The following is a 22,230-nucleotide window of genomic DNA, read 5'->3' as shown; positions in this document are numbered from 1 at the left end:
TTATATTATGGGAAAGGTAAAGTTCCAAAGACATATGGAAGAATGGAATTAACATATTAAAGAGAGGGAGAAACATATTTAAAGGCGGATGAAAGGCTATGTTCGGGGGCTATGTAAGATCTAACAGCAGTGTGTGAAACAGCCTTCGGGAAGCCTACAGCCATGTCTGTAAAAGTCTGCTGTGTCCAGTAACTAAAGTTGGAGAAAAGCCTTTGAGGAATTCCACTGTCAAGTGGGTAATTTGGTAACTTGCTGGTTTGCTTTTTAAATTTAAAAATCTATTTTGGACTGTTGCCTTAAAGGGGGTGTGTAATTTAGAGTCAGGTTAATTAGGAATTTTAGGATTTGGTATAGCATTAAGTAATTGTAGTCTTATGTATGTGCTGGAAATCTTTTCTTTTGTTAATAAATATTTTAATTTAATTTTAAACGTCTCTACAGGTCTTAGTGGACTCATTACTTCTGAATTCAGTGCATACATCATCTTGTAATAAATACAAATTACAAAACCATTGTGATAGCATGGTCAAGTTTTCCTTGTGGACTTGGTCTGCACACATCATCTGCCACAACCATAACAGTATGATTAAAGTTATTAATTTGTTTCATTTTCCTGCATTTTTTCCTGCTGCCTGCCCAGTAGCCTTCTCACTTATGAATAATAAGTCAAGAATTAAAGACGAGCAATGTGTGTCAGAGATGTTTTGTTGATTGTCAGATTGCTTTGTGTTGAGGGATGGGAGCCAACTGAGTTCAGAATTTGGCTGCCAGACATGTGCACTGCCTCAGTTTAAGTGAAACATGCCTGACTTAGGTTGCCCCAGATATCCTGGGCAGCTATCTGCCATTGCTGCTAACCGCACCACATCAAGACTCTTTTCCATCTGCTCCTCATGTTTCTTCTCCTCTTCTGAAGATACAATCGCTCAGCACCTTCTTCCTCGTGGAGCTCCAGTCCTTGCTACTTGCAAGGCATAGCACGTCATCATCATTCTGGCTGCCTGGACTGGTGCATGCTGAAGGGTATCCTCAGATCTGTCTAGGAAATAAAGTACATCTTCAACATCCTGACTGCGTGTTCAATGACATTTCTCATGTTCAAGTCGCTTGGGTTGTATTTGTCCTGGACCTCACAGTCTGGGGTTCAACTGGGTGTCATCAGCCAGGTTTTCAGACGGTAACCTAATCCTGCTTCAAGGCATGAAGAGCTGAAGGAGGCCTGGCTGGTGCAGAATGAAAGCATCATGGCACCTCCCTGGGAAACTTGCACAGACATGCATGATGGTCTTTTTTGTGGTTGCACACAAGCTGCACATTGATGAAGTGTAAGTGACAAAGGCTCCAGTAATCTGGGCACCTTGATTGTTACGTGTGTGCACTTGATGACCCCCCTCGAGCTGTGGGAAGCCAGCCAGAGCAGCAAAGCCAGGTGCCCACAGATTCTGACTGGCTGCATCAATTAGTAAGTGCACTGCAAAGGCCCGGCCCTGGCAAACATGGCATCAGGCACCAGTGAAATGCACTTGTGGGCAGCAGATTGTGCAATCCTGCTGATCCCAGGAAAGAGTCAGCAGCAAAGAAACTAAGGGAGATGGTGACGTAGACAGCCCTGGCAATGCAAGGCACCTGGTCAATTGGCAGCAGATCTTCTTCCAGAGAGCTGCAAATGTCTGCAATCACCCGACACAATGCTTTGAGCTCCCTGAGGTACTGGTGCTCAGTCATTTCTGGAAAAGTGATCTTCTGCTTGTAAACCTTCTGTGTCTAGATTTCTAAAAGGAAGGAAGTCAGACCGATGGATCAATCAGATCCATAATATCTGATGTTTGATCCTGCTACTCAGGAAATATTTTTCTCCCATTTTTCTATGTCCATTATCTCCTGCTTTTAGTCAGCCGCTTGAGTATAGAAACTGCTGTTTCATGCTTTCTGTATAGACATTCCTCCCTGAGGCAGACGAGTCAAAACCCAACAGATCTCATCAGAGAGATCACAAATGGAACCAGGATCTTCCAAATATGCAGCAGTACTATTCATCTATTAGCAAAAAAAAACCCACTTTTGCCATGGCTCCCATTTTTAACAATCTAGTGAAGGGTAAAGGGTAAAACTTTTAACCTGAAGAATGTGTAACCCAACATTAAAGATGTCAATGTCTTTGCAAACTCTGCTGATTTACATTATAAAGTGAGGACAAACTCCTTGTGGCAGAAGGAAAGAAGGGAGCAAAATAAAATACTAACAAACAAGAGAAATTATACCAAAGGAAAAAAGCAGGTTGAAATATTTATATTAAAAAATTAAAATAGGCAAAGAGGTAAGATGGTTTAAAAATGACAAGGGCTCTGAATGTTAGCGGCAAAACGGCCACAGATTTTATTCAAAATTGCGCTAGTTTTTCAAATTGATGTTATGGTTCAAGTTTCAGTGCAAACCAATATGCATAATCAGAGATGTAAAATCATCCATGAACCAGCACAACTGAGCAATATTTCAGAGAATAATTTTTTACCCTCCTTGTCTTAAAATATATTTCTTGATGTATTTAAGAGTGGCAGCCAGGAGCAAATTTACTAATACAGCTGAAAATGGCTTTAACACAAAAATAGGTATTTTTAATAAGAGTACCTAGTCAACCACCTCTGAGTAACCTAATTTTAAATATCTGAAATTCACTTTAAAAAACTATAGAGAACAATTTGCTTGTTTAATTGTTGTACGCTAGTCAGTTTCTTAGCAAATTATTTTTTCTTAATATTTAAAAACTTTGGAAGGTGCCTATTAATACATTTGCACTTAAAAAAATTGAGGAACCTCCTCAGGAGGCCTCAAAAAGGCATGACTGGAGTCATAGGGCTGGATTTTACAGGGCACTCTAGTTGTTGTTCCGCCCAGCCCCCCAACCCCGGCTGCAAAGTCAGGAGTCTGTCGACTGCCCTGCCTCAATTAAATGGCCGATCGTCCATTAAGAGAGTTGAGGTAGGACTTCCACAGGAAATTGTGGGCTGCTGTCCGGCTGTACATCTTAGAGGAAACATTGGTATTGGGTATTGCAGTGTTTCCACAAGGCCGATTCAGCCCCATCAGCCTTACCTTCTCTGCTGAGTTTCAGGAAACCGTGGAATATCCCATTAAATTGAAAACTGAGTTGAAACATTGCTCCAATTGAGTGATCAGCATATGCTAATAGTAACCCACCCCTCCTGAGGCATTTGTGCATCCACAGGGTAGCACCCTCCAGTTAAATGCTGAAGTCAGCAGGTTGCCTGATGCACTGACATTTTTGTCAGTTTTAATCCCCCCACCCACACCAAAATCCACTCGCTCCTCCAAGTTAACATTCCCTACACATTGTTAAAATGATAGAAGAAGCCCAACTAGACAAAAAAGTAGTTTTCATTTTCACATGATGCAAAATGTAAATTTGCAAAGCAGAACTGCTACTGTTTTGATATTCATTTAACCAATTCTGTCACGTGCAGACAAATTAATTGAGAACATTGTCACCTGGTTCCTTATTCTCAATCAGCATTCTTCTTAGACTAACCTATTAATGTGAAAATTCTGCATAATCCTTACATTTAGGTACAAGAGTTATTGTTAGAACTAATTATAAATTTGCTTTTAATACCTAGCTCTCCACAAGGAATAACTTCAATAACTAGATTAGCACTGCACAAATATTTAATGTGAAATACCAGTCTGGCTTGAATCCAATTACCAGCAAAACAAACTCATTGTAATGAATGATTTCACCGTGGTACTTAAATAAACAAATTAGGTAATTATCATTTTAAGAGTACAGCGGTACCCCTTTATAATTGTTACCTGCCATATTGAAAGGTTATTTCAAATGGGGCTTCAATCTAAAGGAAAGTACTGTAGGTGGGCTGAATGGTTTCCTCAGTGAATTTGTTGCACTGTAGCTGGAGGAAATGTGAGCACTGATTCTTTATTGTTCTGGTTTGTGGGTTTAAATGTTTGTGTTTTTAGCGTTACGTCACTGTCACAGCCAATTTCTTTCACAAAATGCATATTTTTTTCCTGGAACTTCTATTTATGTCCCCTCCTGCCCTCTAGCTCCATTACAAACTTATGGTGGTCTGGCTCCTTGGGAGATGGAGATGAGCGGGGCGGAAAGCCTGTCTCTGTGTTCTGCCACTGCATCCAAGATTTTTTACAAATCAATTAAACATAAAAACATCCCTCCAGCCCTCACCCCTTACACCCTCTCACCTCCCTCCACACACTCCCCATGTCCCATCCATGCCAACCCATGCCACCTCATGTCCCTCTACCCACACCCATGACCCCTCATATCCTCCATACCAACCTATGCCCCTCTACCCAGCCCCATGGCCCTTCATACCCTCCATGCCAACCTATGCCCCTCTACCCCATGACCACTCATATCCTCTATGTCAACTTATGCCCCTCTACTCACCCCCATGGGCTTTCATACCCTCCATGCTTATGTCCCTCTACCCATCCCTCATGCCCCTTATAGCCCCCATGCCAACTTTATGTCAATTCATGCCAATCCATGCACCCACCCTTTGTCCTTACACCTACCATGCCAATGCATCCAGTTTCCACCATAGGCAGACCTCAGGGCCCATGCTGAAATTAAAATAAAGTTCTAATTGTTCCTGTGAAAATGGTAGGTGCCATGCCTGGGGGGCACGGACTCTGATTTTTGGCATCTTCTGCTATTTTCTGTCATTGCAAGAATCCAGGCCTGAGTGTCTATTCCAGATTTTATTTAAAAAATTACATTCTCATTCATAAAAACCCATTCGCTACATTTACAATCTTTCAACTACATCCTTATTAAAAACAAATGTTTCATTAAAGTGCTTAATCCCTTGTAAACACAAATATTGAAATTCATAGGGCAGAATTTTGCCCTTGGTGGGCGTGCAGGCCCCACCGGCTCGGCGGTGGGCAGACAGCCGACCCCCGCCGCCGAAACGGGGCCTGCCGCCATTTTGAGTGGGCGGGCCAATTAAGTTATGCGCTTCCTGTTCCGGAGGTGGGGGGGGAGGGAAGAGAATCCCTAACTGTCAAAGTGCGGAAGAGCGCACAGCTCCCTGAGACTAAGTGCTGTCTCAGGGAGATTAGTGACAGTGTACAAAACTTAAAAATAGAAAAATAAAAATATTTTTAACATGTCCCCCTCATGTGACAATGTCACACGAGATGGGACATGTTCATAAATATCACATAACATTTATTAAAGTTTTTAAAAAAGAACATGAAACCTCATCCCGCCAGTGGATGAGGTTTCATGTATTATCAGAAGCCCACTGGGGCTCCTGGCCTGTCCCCCAGCCTTAAGGTTGGACAGGCAAGTCTTTAATTACTTTAATTATCCTGTCAATGGCCGTGACATTTTCCCGTCGGCAATCAGTCACATAGCACTAATGCACAGTGAACTAGCAAGATACAATTTTTAAAAATTAGCCCAGATAGCTTTCCAAATATTTAAAGGGCAGATGTTTTAATTGTTTTGACAATTTGACAATTGCCTTTGACAGTTCATTTTGACACGTTCAATAATTGTTTCTGGCAGTTTATTTTGACACTTTTCACAGTTCCAATGAGCTTGACAGTTACTGAGGTTATGCACTTTTTATCTGCATTGATGCCTACTTTTAACAATCCCAAGGGCCACCTTACCTCTCCCAAGAGGAGCCTGATCTCCCCCAAAGATGTCCCAGGATCGCATCCAAAGGGGTACCTTACCTCTCCAAAAGGGTACCCCACCTCCCTAAAGCACTCCGCAAAGGTCAGACCTGCTCCTACCACGTCTTACCCGTGCACATTGTGTTTCAGATACCTGGGTCACTAAAATTAGACATGAGTGGTGGCGGCTGCTGATTTATATGGGCAGCTGCCTCCGTGAAACGTGCATGCACAAATCCCGACCTGGGCCTATTCCCGTCCTCAGGAAAATGATAGGTGCTGTGTTCGGAAGAAAAACTTCCAATTTTTGGCCTCTTCCATCATTTTCGCCATGATAGAGAGGCTGTCTATCATTGTGGAAAACCAGGCCTAAGTCATTGCATAATGAGTTTCCCCACTGATAGATATTTTAAAGGCTTCATAGCTTACTTACCATTCATATGATGTAAAATAAAATAATCTCAATTTAGGCTGGGATTTTACGGGCATCATTTATGGGCAGGACCGGAAAATCCTGGCCTGAGTATTGACCCTAGCATTGATCCCTTAAAGGTTGGAGGTGAAGTTCTTTAACATACAAATATATCAGCCTGTTTGAAGAGGTGACATATACAGGAGACAATTTAAATATATAAGTGTCAGCCATGGCTCAGTGGTGGGTCGCTCACCTCTGAGTCAAAGGGTTGTGGGTTCAAGCTGTATTTCAGAGGCCTGAGTGCAAAATCTAGGCTGACAGTCCATTGTAGTACTGAAGGACATTGCACTGTCAGAGGTGCCATTTTTCAGACAAGAGATTAAACTGAGACTCTACCGAACCTCTCAGGTGGATGTATACCATTATGAAGAACTGGGGAGTTCTACCTAATTTTCTAGCCAACATTTATCTCTCGACCAACATGACTAAAACATATTGCTGGTTATGGGATCTTGGAGTTTGCAGATAGGCAGCTATTTTTTCCTATATTACCATAGTGAGTATCCTTCAAAAGTACTTATTTGGTTGTAAAACACTTTGGGGCATTCTGCAGTCATGAAACAAATTATATAAATACAAGGCTTTCTTTCCCTTTTAAATAAATGGTTTGAAAACTGCACACAATGTTGACTCAGATACCCCATTTGTGCTCCCAACAGATGAAGCACAGTGCTGAGGTTAACAACTTAGAAGGTGGTGCACTTGGGCAGGACAAACAAGGCACAGGAATACATGATGAATGGTAGGTCCCTGGGAAGTACCAAGGATCAGAGGGACCTTGGTGTGCATGTCCCCCAGCCCCTTAAGGTAGCGTGACATGTAAATAAGGTGGTTAAGAAGGTAGATAGGATACTTGCCTTTATTAGCCGAGGCATATAATATAAGAGCAGGGAGGCAATGCTGGAATGGTATAAAACACTGGTTAGGTCACAGTGAGAGTATTGCATGCAGTTCTGGAATTCGCATTATAAGAAGGATATGATTGCACCAGAAAGTGTGCAGAGGAGACTTACCAGGATGTTGCCTGGGCTGGAAAGTTTTAGTTATGAGGAGAGATTGGATAGACTGGGGTTATTTTCCCTGGAGCAAAGGAGATTGAGGGGGGACATGATTGAAGTGTATAAAATTATAAGGGGCATAGATAGGGTAGACAGGAAGGAACGTTTCCCCTTGGTGGAGGGATCAATAACCAGGGGGCATAGATTTAAAGTAAGGCGCTAGAGGTTTAGAGGGAATATGAGGAAGAATGTTTTCACCCAGAGGGTGGTGAGAACCTGGAAGGGTGGTAGAGACAGAAACCCTCATAACATTTAAGAAGTATTTGGATGTGCACTTGCAATGCCAAGGCATACAAGGCTATGGGCCTAATGCTAGAAAATGGGATTGAAATTGGTACTTGTTTGACCGGCACAGACTTGATGGGCCGAAGGGCTTTTTTCTGTGCTAATGACCTCTATGACTCTATAAATTGCAGAAGATGCAAATCATGGAGTCTCTTAGATTAGGTTTGGAACTCGATCAATGAAGCATCAGTTCATTTTATCTATATAGCCTGACAATTTGTACATAAACCTCAAAGTAGTAATTCAACCCTATTAGTGTCTACTAGACAGTTTCAATGATTGTAAGTGCTAAAAAGGGCTTATTTATATTGTTAACCGGATCATTAGATGATTGTGCCGCACTTAAATGTCAGCAAAAAGCATATATTTTTATTTAATTGCAAAGGGAAAAGTAAAAGAACAATTAAGTACTTGTACACTTAACCCCACATCTTTTGATCAAAGGAAATAGTTTCTTGTACACCAGCAATTTCTTCATGGATATCACTGGATCCTACAAGCAATTCAAAATACTGTATTGTAGCTAAGGATCCTAAAAATATATTCTCCAAAGAAAATACGAAGGTAAATGAATTTTCAACTTTATTACATGAATAATTAGACTGAATGGTTACACTGCAATCACTGGATATCTCCCTGGATGGCCCTTCTGGTTAAGAAGGTAGCTGGGGATCTGGGGTATATATGTCAGGAAGGTCCCAAGTGACAAAAGCATAAAAACAAAAAAACTGCGGATGCTGGAAATCCAAAACAAAAACAGAATTACCTGGAAAAACTCAGCAGGTCTCGCAGCATCGGCAGAGAAGAAAAGAGTTGACGTTTCGAGTCCTCATGACCCTTCGAAGTGACACCTGGTTGAAATGTGAATATGTGGATGGAGATAGACTAAGCTTAGCTGTGATGTTTGACCCAACCACCAGTTCAACAGCCTGGTGCTATTCACTGCCTGGGGTATCACATTAGAAAAAATGACAAGTTACTGGAGACCATCTGATGCTCTTTTGAATCACAAGCCAGCAAAGTGGGAGTAAGGGCAGGAAGAAAAATGTGCAAAAAAGAGGAAGGAACAAATGTCACCTGGAAGAAACCTAGAACTCCTGTTGGAGTAGAACTTGCTCTTTAGTTCATCAAATATATATAAACCTGCTAGAGTTCAAAGTTATTTATCACCATTAATATTATTATTTTATTCCTGTGTACTCAAAAATGATGCAAATTGTACTTTCCAATTGTGTGGGAGTTAAATCAAGATGAGAAAACTGTTGTAGAGGGGTCGAGTTGCGCTATTAGTGATAGAGTTGATCTGCAGACACTTCTTGGGTGGAAACATTAAGTTTATTTACAATATACTCAGCAGCAACTACATGTGTGCTTTCAACTCCAACTCTATCTCTACGCTGAGGTAGCCTGCACTACTCTCCTATTGGTTACCACAGATCACATGATCATGCCTAACAAGTATTATTCTTAAAGGTACATTACGCACTAAATAAAACCACAATTACTTCATTCCTCCCCCTTTAACTCAGTTATACACATTATATTTACAAGTACATATTTTTCAAGACAACATAATATTTACACTGGGTAAGGAATTTACAAGTTCAGCCTGTCAGGTGGTTTCCCGGTACGTGTGGAATGTTGCAGCTCTACAACTTCAGATTTTTTGTGAGGAACCTCCTTTTCTGGAATTGCCTGAACATCAGGTGCTTCGGTGTCACTTGCAGTTCTGTATCCTCAACTCTTACAGGAACATGAGACATGTCAGTCCTGGATTGAGTATTCTTAACAGGAAATGCAGACCCGGTCATGATCACTGGTGATTTGTTTCTCTCTTCCTTAAATGTTCCACATGTTTATGAATGATCCGACCTTCCACCTCCATGGGTAAGATAGAGGTCCAGTCACCGCACTTATTTTACCCGGTAACCACTTTTGGTCCTTCCCTGAAATTGTTCACATATACCAGCTCTCCCATGGTAAATTTTCTCCCATGACAATGCCAGTTGTATCTAGTTTTCTGGCTTCCCTGACTCCTTTCCATCTTCCCCTCTAAATTTGGCATTATTAAACTCAATCTTGTCTTGAGACAGCATTTCAAAAATGACTCTGCAGGTGTGACACCTGTTGTTGTGTGAGGGGTAGTCCTTGTAATGAAAAGAAAGAGTTGCCAAGGAATCGCCAGCTATCCTTTTCATGCTTGCCTTGAACACTGAACCGCCCTTTCAGCCGGTCCTTTCGAGGAAGGGTGGTACGATGCAGTTTAAACATGAGTGATACCATTCAGGCTGATAAACCGTTGAAACTCAGCAGGGTCCACCTGGCCATTCCCATGATTTTAATGGAGCTGTCATTGGCAACTTTTGCAGTTGCTGACATTGCACACAGTGCTTTACTAAGCTCTCTAGTTCACCATCCATCCCAGGCCACCATAGGTAGCTGCATGCTATGGTCATCATTTGGGAAATTCCTGGATGGGTGCTATGTAGCTCAATTAAAAGTAGTTCCCTTCCCTTTGGAGGAACTATTACTCATGCTCCCCACAACAGGATGCCATCCTGGCTGGTTATTTCATATCTTCTGTTGAAGTACAGTTTCATTTTGTCAGATAGGGGCTCCTGTGACCAACCATGTAGCACTTGTTCTCATACCTAAGATAGGACTATGTCCTGATTTGTCCAGTCTCTGATCTGTCGAGTAGATACCGTTGGGGAATCTAAGAAATCTAACAGTAAAACAAGTTCCTGTGAAACTGGGACGTGCTATTCATTTTCCTGTAAAGGTAAATGACTAAGGGCATCAGCGTTTGCAATTTAATTGCCAGGCCTATGTTTGGAAGTGTATTCGTATGCTGACAAAATTAAAGCCCATCATTGTATTCTTGCTGAGGCTATGGGTGGTATAGCCTTGTCCTCACTAAACAGTCCTAGCAATGGTTTGTAGTCTGAAATGATTGTAAAGTGGCAGCCGTGTGTGCACTTTTCCACTGTGGTAAGCGTTCTTGATACATAGCCTACTAGCCATTCCTTGCCATCATCCATCCGATGAAAGAATACCGCTCCCTCTCTGTAGGGAGATGTGTCACATGTCAGCACCAATTCTTTTGTCTGGTCATAATGCACTAATAGATTGAGCGAGTGCAACAATTGTTTCCCCTTTATGAAAGCTTCTTTCTGGGTCGCCTCCCAAGACCAACATTGTTTTCTTTTGAGCAGAGAATGCAGGGGGCCAGCACTGTAGGCAAATTAGGTAAGAAACACCCATAATAGTTGATCACTCCAAGGAATGATTTGAGGCGTTCTTTGGCACAGGTGCCTCTCTTATGGCCCTTGCTTTCTCCTCAACAGGTGGAGGCCTTGTGAATCTACCCAGTGACCCAAATAGATTACCTCCCTCACTTGGAACACGTACTTTTCTGTTTCTAAACTCACTCCAACTTGCAAGAAACGTTTTAAGACTTCTTCTAAGTTTGCCAAATGCTCTTTTTCAGTAAATCCTGTCACCAATACATTGTCTAAGTAGACTACAACCAGGGACAGTGCCTGCAGTAAGCGTTCCATTGTTCTCTGAAAGATGGCACAAGCGGAGGAGACACCGAAAGACATATGTTGATACAACCCTTTGTGGGTATTAATTATGACAAATTCCTGGGAGGCATTATCCAACTCTAGTTGTCGATAAGCATGACTCATGTCAAACTTGTGTACGATGTCTCTCCTGCCAGCTTGGCATACTGATCTTCGATTTTTGGAATGGGGTGCCTGTCTAGCTTAGCTGCTTTAATAACCACCAGTTTGTAGTTTCCACAAATTCGGACACTTTGGTCGGGTTTAAGGGCAGGGGCTATGGGTGCTGTCCATTCTGAGAACTGAACAAGTTGTATAGCGCCCAGTTTCTCTAGTCTGTTCACTTCAGTTCATTGTCGCAGGACACTTTGCACTGGTCTTGCCTTCATGAAGTGAGGGGTTGCTTCTGGATCCACATGAATCTTGGTCTGCAGACCCTGGGTTTTCCCCTGTTCATTCTTAAAGGCAGTGGCGTACTTTCTAAGTAGCTTTGGTAGCCCACTTGCTCTCAACTGGAAAATTTCAGTGCATTCTAACTTAATCTCCTTTGACCAATTTCACCCCAGGAGGCTTGGCCCTTCACCTGCTAACGCCATCAATGATAGCTTTGCCGATGAGCTTTCATAATGGACAGTTACTCTACTTATGCCTTTTACTTGAATGTCTTCACCTACATGTGTTTTTAGCTTGGCGTCTGTTTCTTCTAAACTTAATTAGTGTTCACCATTATTCAGGTGTCTGAAGGTATGTTCCCCAATTAGTGTAATGGAAGCTCCCATGTCCAATTCCATTCTAACAGGTTTGCCATTTATTTTCACTGTGACAAGTATTGGTTCTGTCTTTCCAACTTTCAGATTAAACAACGAGTAAGGCTCTTCTACATTGTAGATTTCATTGGGCTCCTTCTTTAGTTTACAAGCCTGCTTGAATCTTTCTATGCATTGCCTCATCATATGTCCACTTCTATGACAATAGCAGCATTCGATTTTTTTAAGCTGCCAATTGCTAAAAAAACTGTTTGTTTCCAGCTCTAATAAGATTATTCTTTGATTTTGCTGCTAAGTTATTTTTCTTTATCCTTTGGCTAGCGGGGGCTGTTTCCTGCTTCTTGGCAGAGGCTTTTTCATGCCTTTTTCGGCTGCGGTTCCCCTCCCGATGTGGAGGACGGCACCAGTTTGCACACCCTGTGTTGCTTTTGAATCTCTTACTGGGCTTTCCATGGCCAGCACTATCTCTAATGCCTTCTTGAAATCCAGATTCACTTCAGACGATAGTCTTTTCTGAACAGTGTCCTCTTTCACACCACACACTAAACAATCTCTGAGCATGCCGTTCAGAGTCGTACCGAACTCAAAATGTCCCATTAGCTGCTTCAGATTTGCCATATAGCATGCAACTGTCTCACCCGGGTTCATGAATTAAACCTGAACCTCTGCGTCATGACTGAGGGCTGTAGGCTGTGGCTTCATGAGGTCCACCAATTCATCGAAATTCTTCAAATCTTGGGCACTGGGTGCCATCAAACTTCAAATCAGACTAGGTTTTACTCTGACAAGTACACCAGAGGATCGCTTACCTCTTCTCTTCATCTGTGATCTCGTTCCCTTGAAAAAAAGAATGTGAGGTGTTCTATATATTGAGACCAATCATCTGTGGCTGGTTCATGAGGATCAATTCTCCAAAATTGTGGCATTCTGAGAAAGGATAACTTCTTCAGTTCTAACGGGGCTTACTACTTACAATCACTGGGCAAGATACAGTGCCGATTTCTTTTTAACTTGATTTCTTCTGTTCAATCCTGTTTTATCCTTGTCGCCAGTTTGTGGGAGGGGGGCCGAGTTGTGCTATTAGTGATAGAGCTAATCTATAATTACTGTCAACACCATTTTCCAATTCTTGCTTCACTAGGTATAATTTTCTCCTGTTAATGCATTGAAAATTGTGGGTACTTTGGGCCTTCATTTCTGATGTATGCTTCTGGTGGATAAATCTCGAGAACATGGACTCATGAAATTATTAGCATTACCTTTACCTTAAGAGAAGTTGATAGAAATGTTTTTCATTTTCAGCAATAATGGCCAATTTCGGGCAGGCATGCAAGAAAAATATTCAGTATGCACCAATGGAGAAAAAGTTATTTTCAGTGTTTTTTAAACAGTAACAGGCAGTGATACAGTTTGTTGTCCATTTATTAGTGACACATAAGGCAAGGAATACAAAGTTGCTGTCTGCAATTAAATGTCTCTGGGATGTCAGCCTGGCTGATAGGGGGAGAGGAAGATAAAATGGGGTATGTGACACAAAAGAAAGGTTCGTCCATCTACATCCTATGTTAGAAGCAATGGCTAAGAGTTAATCAAAGATAAAAAAAAGTCATCAATTTTTATTGCTGAATGGCTGTCCTAAGTATTAGAAACCAATGGATTTACCTGATGGTGGAGCAACTCATTCTTTAGAATTTTTGTTGTATATTTGATGATACATTAGAGAAGGAGGCCATTCAGCCCATCGTGGCCTACTCCTGCTCCTAATTTGTATGTTCGTATGTATGTTCACATGGGTCTGTGCCAGTTCTTTGAAAAAGCATTCCAATTAGTCTCCCTCCCTCCTCCTTCCCCTTACTAATGTGATAATTTCCCCTTCTAATATTTATCCAATTCACTTTCAAACGTTACTGTTCAATCTGCTTCCTCCAGCTTCTCAGGCAGTGCTTTCCAGGTCAGAATAAGCTGCTGAATCAAAAAAATGTCCTAATGCTGACTTTGGTTCTTTTGACAATCACCCTAAATTTGTGTCCTCTGGTTACCGACACTTCTGCCACTGCAAACAGTCTTTCCCTACCTATTTTCATCAAAATCGTTCAAGATTTTGCACACCTCTATCAAGCCTCCACTTAATCATCTCTGCTCTAAGGTCACTAAGTAATTTAAGTTCCTTATTCCTGCTATCTCTCTGGTATTTTCTGCACCCCCTTTAAGGCCTTAACTTAAGGCCTTCCTAAGGAACCTTCGCTTCTAGTAATAAAGCTGAGGATCCCATATGCTTTTATAACAGCTTTCTCAACTTGTCCTGCCACCTTGGAAGATTTGTGTACCTATAACCAACCCCACATCTTTCAATAGGTACACATCCATTAAAACTGTACCATTTAGTTCATGTTGATTCTCTTCTTTCTTCCTATCAAAATGTAATGCTGTAACCAGAACTGTACACAGTGCTCTAACTCCAGTCTGACTAGTGTTTTATATAGTTCTAGCATAACTGCCCTGCTCTAATATCCTATGTCTTGACCAATAATGAAGGAAAAAGTCCATTATGCTTGCAACACCACCTTATTTACCCGTCCTGCTACATTCAAGGATCTGTGGGCATGCACTCCAAGGTCCCCCTATTCCTCTACACTTTTCAGTATCTTACCATTTATTATTTATTCCCTTGGCTTCCCAAATGCATTATCTCACACTTCTCTGGGTTGAATTCCATTTGCCTCTTTTCCACCCACCTGACAAGTCCAATATCTTCCTGCAGTCTATTAATTTCTTCCTCACTATCAACCATACAGCCAATTGTCTTATGATCTGCAAACTTGATTGATCATGCTCCCTTCATTTAGGACTTAATTATTAATATATACCACAAACAGCAAGGTGCCCAATACTGAACCCTGCAGAGCTCCATGGGAAACAGCCTCCCCATCACTAAGACAGCCGTCAACCATTATCTTTCGCTTATCTGAGATGATTTTTCCAATTTCCCTTGTATCCCATAAGATTCTAATTTTCTGACATGCCTTGTGAGACCTTGTCAAAAACCTTGCTAAAATCTCTGTAGACTACGCAAATCTGCTACCCTTATTACCACCTCAGAAAATTCAGTCAAGTTAATTAGGCATCACCTTCTCTTAACAAATCTCTGCTGATGGCCCTTGATTAAATTGAGCCATTCTGAATGATGATTTAGACTGGCTCTCTGAATTTTTTCCAATAATTTGCCCACCATAGAGGTTAGCCTGACTGGCCTGTAACTACTTGGGCAATCCTTTCCTCCCTTTTATCATTCACTGTCCTCCAGTCCTCTGACACCATCCCTTCAGCCAAAGAGGATTGAAAATGATGGTCAGAGCCTCCACTATTTCTCTCTTTGCTTCTCTTAGCAGTCTGGGATAGATTTCATTCGGGCTTTGTGATTTATCAACCTTCAAGGATGCTAAACACTTCACAATTTCCTCTTCACAATGTTTATGCCATCCAATACTTCACACCTCCTCCCTAACTACTAGATAAAAACAAAAAACTGCGGATGCTGGAAATCCAAAACAAAAACAGAATTACTTGGAAAAACTCAGCAGGTCTGGCAGCATCGGTGGAGAAGAAAAGAGTTGACGTTTCGAGTCCTCATGACCCTTCAACAGAACTGCTGAAGGGTCATGAGGACTCGAAACGTCAACTCTTTTCTTCACCTCCCTAACTACAATGTCTCTTTCGTCTCCCTCTTTTGTGAAAACAGATGCAAAATATTCACTAAGAGCCATGTCCACATCTTCTGCCTCCACACACATTACCTTTTAGATCTCTAATAAGACCTACTCTTCTTATTCTCTATGGATTTATGAAACTACTTTGAGGTTTTCCTCAAATTTACTTGCCAATACATATTCATGTCCTCTTTTTGCTGTCCTATTTTACTTCTTAGTTTCACTCCTACATTTTCAATACTCCTCCAGGCTTTCTGCAGTTTTGAGCTCTTTACATCGGTCATAAACTTTCTGTTTTCACCTTATTCTACTCTGTATAGTAGTTACCATCTGGTGGAGGAGGTAGGAGGTTCTAGATTTGGGAAATTCATTCCTTTAAGTTTTGCGAACATATTGTTCTGAGCCCTCTCTATCTCCTGATTGAATGTCTCATGTTGCTCGGACATTGCTGTACCTTCAAGTAGCTGATTCCAGTCCACTTTTGCCAAATCACATCTTAGCTTCGTAAAATTGGCTTTTCCCAAGTTAAAAGCTTTTACTCTTAGTCTATCTTTATCCTTTCCCATAATTAGGGCAAATATAACTGAATTAGATCGCAATCACTAAAACGCTGTCCCACTGACACCCCTTCCATACGCCCAGATTTTTTCCATAAAACTAAGTCTAGACCTGCCCCCTCTCTTGTTGGGCTTGCTACAGTCTGGCTAATCCTGAATGCAATTTAAGAATTCTGTGTCCTCTATACCTTTTGCATTGAAATTATCCCAGTTAATATTAGGGTAGTAGAAATCCCCAACTATCACTGCCTGGTTGTTCCTATACTTCTCAGCAAATTGCCTAAATATTTGTTCCACTACCCCTTTTATGTCTTGAGTCTATGAGTTCACTAGTCCAGTAAACTCAAAATGCATGCCTTCGTATACACTTGTTAGTTGATGCTTGCTATCAATAACGGAAAGAGACTGACATAAGAACAAACTATGATTGTTTATTGCAACAGAGGGCAGAGTACTAAATCCTGCACGCTCGCACAACCACCTCCAGCTCTAGACTTACAGTTAACCAGTGGCCCGTATTGTACAGTGATTGGTCAATACTGTCACATGGTTAGTCTATTTGCATTCTCTTAAAGGTACATGCTTCTCCACTTTACCACAACCCTCCTCTGACTGTTTGCAGGGTGGGGTTAAGTGGGGGGCACTATAGTGTAGTCCCGTAATTGTGATGGCCCCCTTTTTGTTCCTCAGGTCATCCCATACGGCCACATTTGATGATCCTTCTAGCCTCCCTCCTTCTTTAACCAGTATTGTGACACCCCAAATCTTTTTTAACCCCTTTCTCCCTTCCATCTGAAAACGCTGTAATCAGGAATGTTGAGCTGCCATTTGTGCTCTTCTTTAAGTCACATTTCAGTAATGGCTATGATATCATACTTCTAAATCGATTTATGCCTTTAGCTTATCTGCCTTACTCATTAGACTTGTTGCATAGAAGTTTATATGACTAATCACTGAACAACTCATTTGTTATCTATTTTCTAGCTCTTGCTTCTTTGACCTTCCACACTTGCTTACTAATTTGCCTATTTCCAGGTTTGCTTCTTTCCATTTTGAACCTATGCTCGGGTTCTCATCCTCCTACCTCTGCCCTCTGCCACAACATGAACAAACCTCCGCGGCATGACATTGGTCCTGGCTCTATTGAGGTGCAACCCACCCAGCTTGGAAAGCTCCTGCCTCTCCCAGAAACAGTCCTAATGCCCCTGGAATCTAAAGCCCACCTTCCTGAACCACCTCTCCAGCCACACATTTTGTTGGATTACCTAGGATATATGGCAGAGAAACAGAACATTCGGTCCAACCAGTCCATGCCAGTGTTTATGCTCCACTCGAGCCTCTTTTCTCATCTAAATGTACCACCATAACCATCTATTCCCTCTTCCTCATATGCTTGTCTGGTTTCCCCTTAAATGCACTGACACTATTCACATGAACCAATCCCTGTGGTGGTAAAGTTCACATTCTTATCATCCTTTGACTAAAAACGTTTCTTCTGAATTCCCCATCAGATTTCTTGGTGACCTCTTATATTGATGTTGTGCTCTTCCTCACAAGGCTGGGGATCCTAGAACATGGGTACACACTCTCAGGAAAAGGGGTCGTTCATTTGGGACTGAGATGAGGAGAAATGTCGTTACTCAAAGGGTTGTGAATATTTTGAATTCTCTGCCCCAGGATGTTGTGGATGTTCTATCGTTGACTATATTTAAGGCTGGGATAGACAGATTTTTGATCTCTCAGGGAATCAAGGAATCTGGGGAGCAGGTGAGAAAGTGGAATTGATGCCCAATATCAGCCATGAGCATATCTAATGGTAAAGCAGGCTGGGCAGGCTCTATGGTTTGCTCTTGCTCCTATCTCTTGTGTTATTGTGTGTTCTATAGTTCTTTCACCTTCCTGTAATTTGTCTTCAAATAGCTCTCTATCTGATAGCCTATAGTATATACCCAGCAGCATAATGGCTCATCTATTATTCTTCAATTATAGCCAAAATAGATTCTGTCTTTGATACCTCAACTACATCATCCCTTTCCAGTGCTGTAATCGTTTATTTGATCAATTCTGCCACACTCGATTTTTTTCTTCTCTATATTTCATAAATAGCTTGCTGCCAGGAATATTAATCTCCCAGTAATCTCATTCTTTGAGACAGGTCTCTGTTATTGCCACTATATCATAGTCCCATGTGGCGATTTATGCCTGCAACTCACAACCTTATTTACCACGCTTACCATACATCTCGCACCCATCTTAGATTGTCTCACATTCGCTCCCTGCCTGATTCTTCCCATTTCTGAATGATGTTTTTCCTCAAGTGCTACTAGTCTATCCCATTCAGTGCATCTTGCTTCTGCTCTCAAATGTTTCATTCTGCTTCTCTTCTCCCTGCAAAATTAGTTTCACCCCTCCCCCATTGCACTTCGAAAATCCCTGCAAGCACATCCATCCCAGCTATGTTGAGGTGCAACCCACCCATCTTGAATAGGCCTCCCCCTGGCTCCAGGGCTGGCTCCATGTCCCAGGAATCTGAAGCCCTTTCTCCTGCACCATTTCTCCAGCCACACTTTAATCTGTTCGATCCTGCTTTTATATACTCGCTATCACGAATACTTTGTAAGATAAAGATACTCCACATAAATTGGAAAATTGTTAAATTCAGTCATATTATTATACTACTGACATTGGAATTATAAATTGGCAATATTGTTAACTCATTTACTCTTAGAAAACATTAGAAGAATAGAAAGAATTTTGGAACTTCAATTACACCAATGAACCTTCATGTATTCGTCAATCAAGTCTAACATACTTGGTGGATTAAGTTTGTTTCACCAGATGAACATAAAGATGGCTCATAGCTACCAAAAGCAAAATCTATTTTAGTTTCTTACTAGAAACTGCACTTCTGCTGGTATTCGCATTGTCCTGAATTTACTTCTGACATCATTTCTTGCTAATTCTATCCTCTGCAAGCAATTCTTGTCCCTGCTTGCAATAACTAGGAGGGTAGACCAGTCATTACAAAATGTACTCTACATAAAATTTTCCCTCGCTTAGTCATATCAAATGATTAGAGTTGTTAATTCCAGTTCAAGGCTGGTGTTAATTCTGGGCAAACCAAATCCAGGGGATGAATAACTCAAAAGCACAGCATTTAGAACAAGAGATATTTAGAACAAACTGTCACAGTTTGTCACTTACAAAAGAACAGTGAAATTGGACTACTGCAGCTATATGTTGAGCAAGCTCAGCTTTTTCAGTCACACAGTTTACCAGTTACCATCAGTTTTTACTGAAGACTGTAAGTAGTGTGTCCGTACTACAGTTTAATTTCTAAAGCTAAGGTACTTGATTATTAAACATTTTTGCAGTTCCTCATACAACTTGCAAATTTTTAGCTTCAAGAAACTGCAGTAATCCAAAGTGCTCTTCAGAATTCCCATCTGAACCTTGAACTCCCAACTTGAATAAATTTCAGTAAAATGACTGCTTAGGACTATCTATTTAAAATGTAGAGAAATAAAAGTATATAGAAATTTAATAATTTCTATTTATTATTTATTGTATTAGCAAATTACACAATAAATACAATGGTGAGATATTGTACCAGTCCAGATGAAGACTCCTGGATCTAAGGAATTTACATGCAGCTGATGCTTGTCTCCAGTAGGTAGACTAATCAAGCAATACAGCCTTACCTAAGGCCTTGTTCATCCTGCCTTCTGGTGCGGGCAGATTTGGAATGATTGATAGATCCAGTTGTCCTGGATCAAGTGTTGCAGGAATTTACTGATACACTTCACTTTACAAAAAGTCCAAACACTTCTGTTATAATTTGCAGATGAAGCCATACCAAAGATCAGAAGAGTGACAGTCTAATATGACAATGGCAGCTTTCAACTTCTATAGTTTTGGCTTGTCCATTGTTTGTACAAATCTAACAAACATTGGCCAGCCTAGAATATATAACATTTTTAGCAGGTTAAATCTGATTCATCAACTAAGTAGACAATGACCTGAAACAAAAACATAAAATGTTGGAAAAACTCAGCAGATCTAACAGCATACGTGGAGAGAAAAAAAAGAGTTAATGTTTTGAGTCCTTAACACTCTTCATCGATACGTCAACTGGTTTTGTTTCTCTCCACAGATGCTGTTAGATCTGCTGAGTTTTTCCAGCATTTTCTGTTTTTGTTTCAGATTTCCAGCATCTGCAGTATTTTGATTTTAGACAATGACATGGTTCCTTTCATGTATTTGTTAAAAGCTGGAACGTGCTTGCTTCTTGGTCCCCTCTTATTTACCATCAACATTCCAACCTTCAGAAGGATTATCTACAAGCATACATGACAAGCTAAACAAAACTAACAAAACATTATCATATACTTCAAAAAAAGTGGTTTACTGCCTCCCCCCCACCCCCCCCACCTCTTCCATTGTTTGCAATGCAGGCAGCATGCAGTCTGCTAATCTGAAAGTTTGCAGCATGCAACCAGCACTAATTGTGCTGCTGGGTAGCTGCAAACCTGAGCAGGGTGCACAAAATCGTGAGAGGCTAGCATGAGGCTAGCCTGTACTGCTTAAACCCAGCCTGCACCTCTGAAAGGAGAGGGACATCATGGCTGGAACAGGTGCCAGAAATCATTGTAAAAATTATTTTGACCGTAGAACACTCAATAGTAGCACAGCATGTCAGAGTGCGGGCTCCCAAGATTTTCCAATACTGCACTAGAGACCTTTATATAACAAGTGCAGAGGAGGAGAGTTGTAATCTATCCACAGAAGGTCAGGAGGCCCTCTGGACTAAGTTTGTAAAAACAGTGGGATCAGATAGCCATGATGGGCTATGTCAGCCTTCTAGCCTCAAGGACCTGGATGCTGTGCTGCAAAAAGGTCAATGACCTCACACAAGTGGCCAAGATCAGTGAATGCATCTTCAAATGCCATTTCCTCAGCCACTGCTCAATGTCCCACACCCTTATCACACCTACCGACAATTTCAATCAATCAAGACTCATACCTGACATTCATAAGCTTCATCCACACAACTGAGCTCTGCAGCAAACCTTACACACATACTTCACAGCGTGCACCCACTACCAGCTATTCATCCAGGGCAGCCACATCACTCAAACATATTTCACGACACTGACTGACACACTTCCTTCTTTCTTGTAGGAGAAGGTGGTGCGTGACTAGATCCAGCAGCATCTAACCGAGGGGAGGGGGCGGGGGTGGGGGGTAGGCACAGCTACATGTCTTCAACTTGATGGAACAGACACTCACTCTCCACCACTGGAGTGCCATGACTGAGGCTGTGCCTAGTGGTGGAGCTGAAACCATCAAAGGTGACATTATCCTTATGCATCCACCTACTACTGTTCCAGCAGCCAGTCCTGCTGTGTGTCACCTCTGCTCATTCTCCCTGTCAGGCTGTAGTCCAAGAGGGATGACTATTATCCATGTTTGGGAGCAAATAGTATATTCGGAAGCCTTGAAATCAAGGCAAAGTCATTCAGCACATGCCACGCCATTAGCATTGTAGACATTAACAACTTTAAAGAAGTCTGGAAACCGTCAAATGCTTCGACAATTGCAGCAAGAGCCAGTCGAAACCAACCCACAACCAACCTGAAACTAATTGACAACCCCTGTAAATAGCATTGGCGGTGGAGTGGGGAGGGGTCCTTTTTGCTGTGGAACAAATCTTCAGCTGTTCAAGGTTAAGCAAGGCCATTATCTGGACAGGTCAACTCCAAACTGGCAATGCTGTCATTTAATTTCTGTTACACACCTACTGATGTCACAATCTGCTTACTCTGCATATATCCGAAAGACACTCAATAAGGGGAATTATACCCACTTAAAAATGGCGTCCAGTGCAGTTTGCACTAAAAGTCTGCCTGTGTGCTGCAGACACCGGTTTGGAGGCAGAACAATACTACTGGCACCAAAAAAAAATGATGCAAAGAAGCAAAGGGCAGAATTTTACGAGTCAGCAAGCGGGGGCAGGGTCCGCTTGCCGACACGCAAAATGACTCGCGGTGACGTCGGGTGGAATTCCCAATGTCACCGCGCCCCATTTAAATTTTCAGGAAGGCGGAGGCGCAGCCAAATCAGCTGCGGG

At 41.6% G+C, this 22,230-nt stretch overlaps 1 protein-coding gene and 1 long non-coding RNA gene across 3 annotated transcripts in view; one reads left to right on the top strand and one right to left on the bottom strand.

The window, feature by feature from the left end:
• LOC121293197 (potassium voltage-gated channel subfamily C member 2-like) overlaps positions 1 to 22,230 on the bottom strand; it is a 157,141-nt gene that overhangs the window by 62,301 nt on the left and 72,610 nt on the right. The window lies entirely within an intron of this gene.
• The window catches only part of LOC121293198, a 181,621-nt gene that overhangs the window by 89,592 nt on the left and 69,799 nt on the right, over positions 1 to 22,230 (top strand). The gene's annotated exons all lie outside the window — the stretch shown is intronic.

Source organism: Carcharodon carcharias, chromosome 21 (genome assembly GCF_017639515.1).
Source record: "Carcharodon carcharias isolate sCarCar2 chromosome 21, sCarCar2.pri, whole genome shotgun sequence".
NCBI lineage: Eukaryota > Metazoa > Chordata > Chondrichthyes > Lamniformes > Lamnidae > Carcharodon > Carcharodon carcharias.
The sequence above is the reverse complement of the archived record's forward strand: the minus strand, read 5'-3'. Positions and strand labels throughout refer to the sequence as shown.